At 39.0% G+C, this 10544-nt stretch overlaps 1 pseudogene; it reads left to right on the plus strand.

The window, feature by feature from the left end:
- The first annotated feature begins 7091 nt into the window (after nucleotides 1–7091).
- LOC104656352 lies at nucleotides 7092–7793 on the plus strand (annotated as a pseudogene).
- The last annotated feature ends 2751 nt before the right edge of the window (nucleotides 7794–10544 follow it).

The raw sequence follows: 10544 nt of genomic DNA on the forward strand, positions 1-10544 counted from the left end.
CACATACACTTTCCAATTATATGCTATTCATAGGAGACACATCTAAAACCTAATTCCAAAAATGTTGAAAGTAAAGAGGTGAAAAATTACATAATACAGCAATACTTACCAAAATAAAATAAATACAGTCACAGCCAAGATAGCCAAATAGGAACAGCTCCAATCTGCAGCTCCCAGCGTGATCCACACAGAAGATGGGTGATTTCTGCATTTCCATCTGAGGTACCTGGTTCATCTCACTGGGACTGGTTGGACAGTGGGTGCAGCCCACAGAGGGCAAGCTGAAGCAGGGCAGGGCATCACCTTACCTGGGAAGCACAAGGGGTTGGGGGATTTCCCTTTCCTAGCCAAGGGAAGCCGTGACAGACTACCTGGAAAAATGGGACACTCCCACTCAAATACTGTGCTTTTCCCAAGGTCTTAGCAACCAGCAGACAAGACAGTTCTCTCCCATGCCTGGCTGGGTGGCTACCACACCCACGGAGCCTTGCTGACTGCTAGCACAGCAGTCCAAGATCGAACTGCAAGATGGCAGCCTGGCTGGGGGAGGAGCGTCCACTATTGCTGAGGCTTGAGTAGGTAAACAAAGCAGCTGGGAAGCTCAAACTGGGTGGAGCTCACCACAGCTCAACAAGGCCTACTGCCTCTAGACTCCAACTCTGTGGGCAGGGCATAGCTGAACAAAGGCAGCAGAAAACTTCTGCAGACTTAAACGTCCCTGTCTGACAGCTCTGAAGAGAGCAGTGGTTCTCCCAGCACAGTGTATGAGCTCTGAGAACGGACAGACTGCCTCCTCAAGTGGGTCCCTGACCCCCGTGCAGCCTAACTGGGAGACAACTCCCAGTAGGGGCCGACAGACACCTCACATAGGCAGCTGCCCCTCTGGGATGAAGTTTCCAGAGGAAGGATCAGGCAGCAATATTTGCTGTTTTGCGACATTTGTTGTTCTGCAGCCTCCACTGGTGATACCCAAGCAAACAGGGTCTGGAGTGGACCTCCAGCAAACTCCAACAGACCTGCAGCTGAGGGACCTGACTGTTAGAAGGAGAACTAACAAACAGAAAGGAATAGCATCAACATTAACAAAAAGATCATCTACAACAAAATCCCATCTGTAGGTCACCAACATCAAAGACCAAAGGTAGATAAAACTACAAAAGTGTGGAGAAACCAGAGCAGAAAAGCGAAAATTCTAAAAATCTGAGCACCTCTTCTCCTCCAAAGGATCGCAGCTCCTCACCAGCAACAGAACAAAGCTGGACAGAGAATGATTTTGACGAGTTGACAGAAGTAGGCTTCAGAAGGTTGGTAATAACAAACATCTCCAAGCTAAAGCAGGATGTTCGAACCCATCACAAGGAAGTTAAAAACCTTGAAAAAAGATTAGACAAATGGCTAACTAGAAAAACAGTGTAGAGAAGACCTTAAATGACCTGATGGAGCTGAAAACCATGGCACAAGAACTTCGTGACACATGCACAAGCTTCAATAGCCGATTCAATCAAGTGGAAGAAAGGGTATCAGTGATTGAAGATGAAATTAATGAAATAAAGTGAGAAAACAAGGTTAGAGAAAAAAGAGTAAAAAGAAACAAACAAAGCCTCCAAGAAATATGGGACTATGTGAAAAGACCAAATCTATGTTTCATTGGTGTACCTGAAAGTGATGAGGAGAATGGAACCAAGTTGGAAAATACTCTTCAGGATATTAACCAGGAGAACTTCCCCAACACAGCAAGGCAGGCCAACATTCAAATTCAGGAAATACAGAGAACACCACAAAGATACTCCTCAAGAAGAGCAACCCCAAGACACACAATTGTCAGATTCACCAAGGTTGAAATGAAGGAAAAAGTGTTAAGGGCAGCCAGAGAGCAAGGTCGAGTTACCCACAAAGGGAAGCCCATCAGACTAACAGCAGATCTCTCAGCAGAAACCCTACAAGTCAGAAGAGAGTGGGGGCCAATATTCAACATTCTTAAAGAGAAGAATTTTCAGTCCAGGATTTCATATCCAGCCAACCTAAGATTCATAAGTGAAGAAGAAATAAAATCCTTTACAGACAAGCAAATGCTGAGAGATTTTGTCACCACCAGGCCTGCCTTACAAGAGCTCCCAAAGAAAGCACTAAACATGGAAAGAAACAACTGGTACCAGCCACTGCAAAAACAGGCCAAATTGTAAAGACCATCAATGCTATGAAGAAACTGCATCAATTAACGAGCAAAATAACCAGCTGACATCATAATCACAGGATCAAATTCACACATAACAATATTAACCTTAAATGTAAATGGACTAAATGCCCCAATTAAAAGACACAAACTGGCAAATTGGATGAAGAGTCAAGACCCATCTGTGTGCTGTATTCAGGAGACCCATCTCATATGCGAACATGCACATAGACTCAAAATAAAGGGATGGAGGAAGATTTACCAAGCAAACGGAAAGCAAAAAAAAAGCAGGGGTTGCAATCCTAGTCTCTGATAAAATAAACTTTAAACCAATAAAGATCAAAAGAGGCAAAGAAGGCCATTACATGCTGGTAAAGGGATCAATGCAAGAAGAAGAGCTAACTATCCTCAATATATATGCACCCAATATAGGAGCACCCAGATTCATAAAGCAAGTCCTTAGAGATCTACAAAGAGACTTAGACTCCAACACAATAATAATGGGAGACTTTAACACCCCACTGTCGATAGGTTTTTAACTTCCTTGTCGATATCAATGAGACAGAAGGTTAACAAGGATATCCAGGACTTGAACTCAGCTCTGTAACAAGCAGACCTAATAGACATCTACAGAACTCTCCACCCTATATCAACAGAATATACATTCTTCTCAGCACCACATTGCACTTATTCTAAAATTGACCACATAATTGGAAGTAAAGCACTCCTCAACAAATGTAAAAGAACAGAAATCACAACAAACTGCCTCTCAGACCACAGTGCAATCAAATTAGAACTCAGGATTAAGAAACTCACTCAAAACTGCACAACTACTTGGAAACTGAACAACTTGCTCCTGAATGACTACTGGGTAAATAATGAAATGAGGGCAGAAATAAAGATGTTCTTTGAAACCAATGAGAACAAACATACAACATACCAGAATCTCTGGGACACATTTAAAGCAGTGTGCAGAGGGAAATTTATAGCACTAAATGCCCACAAAAGAAAACAGGAAAGATCTAAAATCGACACCCTAACATCACAATTAAAAGAACTAGAGAAGCAAGAGCAAACAAATTCAAAAGCTAGCAGTAGGCAAGAAATAACTAAGAACAGAGCAGAACTGAAAGACATAGAGACACAAAAAATCCTTCAAAAAATCAATGAATCTAGGAGCTGGTTTTTTGAAAAGATCGACAAAATTGATAGACTGCTAGCAAAACTAAAAAAGAAGAAAAGAAAGAAGAATCAAATAGACACAATAAAAAATGATAAAGGGGATATCACCAGCAATCCCACAGAAATACAAACTACCATCAGAGAATACTATAAACACCTCTAAGCAAATAAACTAGACAATCTAGAAAAAATGGATAAATTCCTGGACATAGGATTCAATTTCAGAGCCTGTTATTGGTCTGTTCAGAGATTCCACTTCTTCTTGGTTTAGTCTTGGGACTAAATCTGAATAGACCAATAACAGGCTCTGAAATTGAGGCAATAATTAATAGCCTACGCACCAGAGAAAGTCCAGGACCAGATGGATTCACAGCCGAATCCTACCAGAGGTGCAAAGAGGAGCTGGTACCATTCCTTCTGAAACTATTCCAATAAATAGAAAAGGGGGAATCCTCCCTAACCCATTTTATGAGGCCAACATCATCCTGATACCAAAGCCTGGCAGAGACACAACAAAAAAAGAGAATTTTAGACCAATATCCCTGATGAACATCAATGCTAAAATCCTCAATAAAATACTGGCAAACTGAATCCAGCAGCACATCTAAATGCTTATCCACCACGATCAAGTTGGCTTCATCCCTGGGATGCAAGGATGTTTCAACATATGCAAATCAATAAACGTAATCCACCACATAAACAGAATCAATGACAAAAACCACATGATTATCTCAATAGATGCAGAAAAGGCCTTCGACAAACTTCAACAGCTCTTCACGTTAAAAACTCTCAATAAACTAGGTATTGATGGAATGTATCTCAAAATAATGAGAGCTATTTATGACAAACCCACAGCCAATATCATAATGAATGGGCAAAAATTGGAAGTATTCCCTTTGAAAACTGGCACGAGACAGAGATGCCCTCACTCACCACTTCTATTCAACATAGTGTTGGAAGTTCTGGCCAGGGCAATCAGGCAAGAGAAAAAAATAAAGGGTATTCAATTAGGAAAAGAGGAAGTCAAATTGTCCCTGTTTGCAGATGACATGATTGTATATTTAGAAAACCCCATCATCTCAGCCCAAAATCTCCTTAAGCTGATAAGCAACTTCAGCAAAGTCTCAGGATACAAAATAAATGTGCAAAAATCACAAGCATTCCTATACACCATTAACAGACAAATGGAGAGCCAAATCATGAGTGAACTCCCATTCACAATTGCTATAAAGAGAATAAAATACTTAGGAATCCAACAAACAAGAGATGTGAAGGACTTCTTCAAGGAGAACTACAAACCACTGCTCAATGAAATAAAAGAGGACACAAACAAATGGAAGAATATTCCATGCTCATAGATAGGAAGAATCAATATCGTGAAAATGGCCATACTGCCCAAAGTAATTTATAGATTCAATGTCATCCCCATCAAGCTACCAATGACTTTATTCACAGAATTGGAAGAAAACTACTTTAAAGCTCATATGGAACCAAAAAAGAGCCTGCATTGCCAAGACAATCCTAAGCAAAAAGAACAAAGCTGAAGGCATCACACTACTTGATTTCAAACTATACTACAAGGCTACAGTAACCAAAACAGCATGGTACTGGTACCAAAACAGAGAGATAGACAAATAGAACAGAACAGAGACCTGAGAAATAATACCACACATCTACAACCATCTGATCTTTGACAAACCTGACAAAAACAAGAAATGGGGAATATAAATGGTGCTGAGAAAACTGACTAGCCATATGTAGAAAGCTGAAACTGGATCCCCTCCTTATACTTTGTACAAAAATTAATTCAAGATGGATTAAAGACTTAAGTGTTAGACCTAAAACCATAAAATCCTAGAAGAAAACCTAGGCAATACCATTCAGGACATAGGCATGGGCAAGGACTTCATGACTAAAACACCAAAAGCAATGGCAACAAAAGCCAAAATAGACAAATGGAATCTAATTAAACTAAAGAGCCTCTGCATGGCAAAAGAAACTACCATCAGAGTGAACAGGTAACCTACAGAATGGGAGAAAATTTTTGCAATCTACTCACTGAGAAAGGGCTAAAATCCAGAATCTACAAAGAATCAAACAAATTTACAAGAAAAAAACAAACAACCCCATCAAAAAGTGGGCGAAGGATATGAACAGACACTTCTCAAAAGAAGACATCTATGCAGCCAACAAACATGAAAAAATGCTCATCATCATTGGTCATTAGAGAAATGCAAATCAAAACCACAATGAGATACCATCTCACCCCGGTTAGAATGGCAATCATTAAAAAGTCAGGAAACAACAGATGCTGGAGAGGATGTGGAGAAATAGGAACACTTTTACATTGTTGGTGGGAGTGTAAATTAGTTCAACCATTGTGGAAGACAGCGTGGCAATTCCTCAAGGATCTAGAACTAGAATTACCATTTGATCCAGCAATCCCATTACTGGGTATATACCCAAAGGATTATAAATCATGCTACTATAAAGACACATGCACACATATGTTTACTGCAGCACTGTTCACAACAGCAAAGACTTGGAACCAACCCAAATGCCCATCAATGATAGACGGATTAAGAAAATGTGGCACATATACACAATGGAATACTATGCAGCCATAAAAAGGGATGAACTCATGTCCTGTGCAGGGACATGGATGAAGCTGGAAACCATCATTCTCAGCAAACTATTACAAGGACAGAAAACAAAACACTGCAAGTTCTCACTCATAGGTGGGAATTGAATAATGAGATCACTTGGACAGGGAACATCATGCACCAGGGCCTGTCACAGGGTGGGGGGCTGGGGGAGGGATAGCGTTAGGAGAAATACCTAATGTAAATGATAAGTTGATGGCTGCAGCAAATCAACATGGCACATGTATACCTGTGTGTCAAATCTGCACTTTGTGCTCGTGTACCCCAGAACTTAAAGTATAATGAATAAATAAATAAACACATACATAAAAACAGTCATATTAAATCAGACAAAAATAAATTTCAGGGAGAAAACATGATGTAATGATAAAATGAATAATTTGAGAAAAAGATATAATAGTCTTATAATAGTCTCTAATAACATGGCCTTAAAATATATAAAGAAAAAGCAAAGACTCACAAGGAGAAATGAACATATCCATAATCCTGGAAGGAAGATTTTAACATCTTACAATACTGAATAAAAGCCAAAAAGAAAATAGACACTTAAGTAGTACAATTAATAAACTTTACCAAACAGATTGCAACTTATATTCTACACCAAAAATTAAAGAATGCATTTTATTTTCAAGGACACATGAATAAATTTACTACAGACTCTTCCTCACAAAGCAAGATTCAACAAATTCAAAACATTGTGCAGCAGACTACATTTTGTGATCAAAGTACTATAAAATTAGAAACCAATAGTAGAGAAATACTTTAAAACCATATATGTTAGAGAAATGTTTAATGTCATGTAAATAATTTATAGGACCACAAACAAATCATAAAGGAAATTATCAATATTCAGACTTGAAAAACAACAAAAATATTGCATATCTAAATTGATGGATGCAACTCAGTCAGCACTTACGGGCAATTTAGCCTGAAATGCATTTATTAGCTAAGAAGAAAGGTCAAAAGGTAATGGGCCAATCTTTCTAGACAAAGCAGTTGAAGAGGGAGGGCTTAGAAAGGGACTGGCCTGGCGCGCACTCTGCACCTCCAGCACGTTGTTTCATATGGAATGGATGCTTTTGGAAGATTTGGAAGACTATTGCCCAGAAGAAAAGATATTTGGTTTTTCCCAAGCCAAAGATGTACCGAAGTATAGAGGGCTGCTGTGTTTGCAGAGTTAAGTCCTCCAGTTCTCGCTTCACTGACAGTAAACGCTATGGAAAGGACTTCCAGAGCTCTCTGGGGCTGCATGAGACATCTGCAATGCCTGTGTCCTGTTTGTGAAAAGATGGAAGACGTTGCCAGCAGGATCAAAAAACCCTGTATTCATGTGGCAGATGCAGGGCTGGACCCAGTCTAAAGACTACATTGAAACCAAAGAGAGTGAAAACTGTATCTGGGAAGAGGATAAAAAGCAACCAGACCAATAAACTGCAGAAGGAAGGTAAAGATCACAATGATGATGCTCCCAGTACCACCTCAAATGCCTCCTTGTTACAGCAACCAGTCAGACGATGGTTCAGTTATGGAGATGGCTTCTGGTTCTACCAGAACACCAGGTGTTTTCCTTTTTAGATCTCACGGACTGAAAAAGACAGAAGATACGTAGTGGGTCTGTTTATAAAGGCCATTTTGGGGAAGTCCTCATCAACTCACATCTGTTCAAGCCTTGCCGCAGGAATACGAAAGCAACTACCGAGAAATCCTAAGGGCTGGGGCCAGAACCTCTGCCCTCCCCACTCAGGAGTAGAAACGGGGAACAAAAAACAATTTAAACTTTGAAAAGACCACAAAGCAACTAACTGTTCCTCCTATTTTTAACTTGGATACCTGCTACTCTGCCAAAAAAGAAATTCTTTGAATGGGTTATTTTCCCACCAGTCTCACAAATTCTGAAATCAGGTTCTAGCTTCACAAAAAAAGAATTGTAAATAATATTTAAGATGCTGGATATTTCACAAGAAAGCCAAATGCTGCTATAGGTCTTTTTTTAATACCCTTCTAATGAATGAAACTAGGGGAATTTCAGGGGACAGAGATGCGATTTGTCATATGCTAAACGGTATGTGGTTTTTGTGTTTCTGTATTGAGAAGCAGTGGTTGGGGCATTTTTTAAGGTAGCCGGCTACACTTGTTTTCCCTCATGATAATAATTTGTCATAACTCAGTCCCATGGACTTGCCCCTAGACATAGTTGTTAATAATTTTGAAATATTAAGGTCTTGCCAAGGTTCCAACGATTGAAACCTGTACTACTGATTATTAAGCAGGACAGACCGTGCTTTCTGTTGCAAATATCTTAAAGGAAAAAGTAATTTCTAAATATACAGAAAGGAAAGATGACTGTATATGTTGCATCCTGTGCCACCTCTCTTGATATTAATATTTGATAAAGATTTCAATTTTTATGAAACTTCTAAAGCAGAATCAATGCTCCTCTTGGGGAAATGACAAGTCTTTAGGATAGCCAAGACCCTATACGAACAGTACCAAAACATTAACACATAATGGAGAACACATTCTACTAAAAATGTTGAACTGTCGGCCGGGCGCGGTGGCTCCCGCCTGTAATCCCAGCACTTTGGGAGGGCGAGGCGGGGGGATCACGAGGTCAGGAGATTGAGACCATCCTGTCTAACACAGTGAAACCCCATCTCTACTAAAAATACAAAAAATTACCTGGGTGTAGTGGCGGGCGCCTGTATTCCCAGGTACTCGGGAGGCTGAGGCAGGAGAATGGTGTGAACCAGGGAGGCAGAGGTTGCAGGGAGCCGAGATTGCACCACTGCACTCCAGCCTGGGCGACAGAGCAAGATGCTGCCTCAATTAAACAAACACACACAAAAGTTAAACTATCTCAAAAATAAAACGTGTAGTCTTCAGGATGGCACAAAACAAAGATTAATGCTTCTTGGGGCACATTTCTTAGAGGAATTGCTGAGTGTGTAAATAATTGACCTCTGTTTGTGTTACATAACTGATGACTTCCTTGAAAATCTGCACAGGTCAGTTTTAGGTCTGGATTACTTCAGCTGACTTTTGTGAAAGTTTTGTCTGTGAAGACTGGGTGTTTGACTTGTTTCAGCCTATTAGGGTTTTTTTCCACTCTATATTTAAAGTAAAATTTACTAGAAGAAAAGAGGGGTGGTGTTAATGATAAGTGGGTTGGTTTTGGTTTGGCTTCTTTTAGTCAGACCTTCTGAACACTGAGATATCCTGAACTCGGGGCTCTTCAATTCTAAAATGCTCATTAAAAGCCTGTCACTTGAACCCAAACCAAAGTACTCTTACTGCCTCTTTTCTAAATGTTCAGGAAGAAAAACATATCACCAGTTCAGATTTCATAATGAGGAAGAAGCATTTGCCTGCCTTACAGTAACATAACTCAGTGCTTATTTTTTAAACAGGATTTTAAAAATTGGATAGTGTAACAATAAGAAGTTAGTCACCTTTTATAGGCACCCTGTAGTTTTACAGTTAATCTAAACATATTTTATATTTCCCCCTTTCGGAAAAAACTACATGCTATGAGCCACCGTATGCACAGACCGCACAATGACTCGGGTTGGCTCTCCCACAGTCTTTGAGGTGAATTATAAGAGTCCAGCCGTTATTATCCTCCAGAGTTACTCTGAAAAAATTTGTTTGTATATTTTGGCTGTAGTATCGGGCATCTCTGCTTCTGTATTTATTTATTTTTCACTAGCCCTCAGCCAGTCTTCTTTTTCCCCTTCCACCTCTCTTTACCTGTAGGATGTACCTGCATGTAGTCATGCACTTTATATTCATATATTCAAACTCCACAGGTCTGTTTTGTACTTTTTGTATTATTGGATACTTACAATCACACCTTTCATGAGGATATTGAATGCATTTAGTCTTAGAAAATTTTTAAAAAGTAATGAACTTCATCTGATTCAAAAAAAATAGAAAAAAACAGTAAACTCAAATGAAGGAGTAGGAGAAAGGAAATAAGACATTTAAGGGTAAAAATTCATCATATAATAACAAAAATAAATAAATAAAAGAGGATCAACAGAGCAAAAGGCTGAATATTTGCAGTGACCAGAAACAAGCTAATCCTCTGGTAAGACTGAATAAGAAAAAGAACTAAGGTACAAAGTATCCATATTAGACATGAGAAAAGATACATAATTACAGACACATCAGAAATTTAAAACATCTTAGGAATACTATAAACAACTTGATGCCAATAAATTTGAAACCCAGACAGGCATATATTTTTTTAAAAATTAATTACCACAATTTTCTCACAAGAAATATAAAAACCTGAATAGACATGATGATATAAAAAATTGAATCCAGTAATTAACAATCTATGCGCTTCCTCATGGCCAAATAAGGGCTGAAATGATTATTCAAGTATATTTCAAACCTTCAAGGAATAGTGTTTCCTAACTTATTCAAACTGTTACTAAGCATATAGAAAAGAAAAACTCCTTGGTTTATTATATAAAGTTAATGTACTTAGTGCCAAAAACTGGAGAGGGATCATATAAAAAGAG

Source organism: Rhinopithecus roxellana, chromosome 10 (assembly GCF_007565055.1).
Source record: "Rhinopithecus roxellana isolate Shanxi Qingling chromosome 10, ASM756505v1, whole genome shotgun sequence".
Lineage (NCBI taxonomy): Eukaryota > Metazoa > Chordata > Mammalia > Primates > Cercopithecidae > Rhinopithecus > Rhinopithecus roxellana.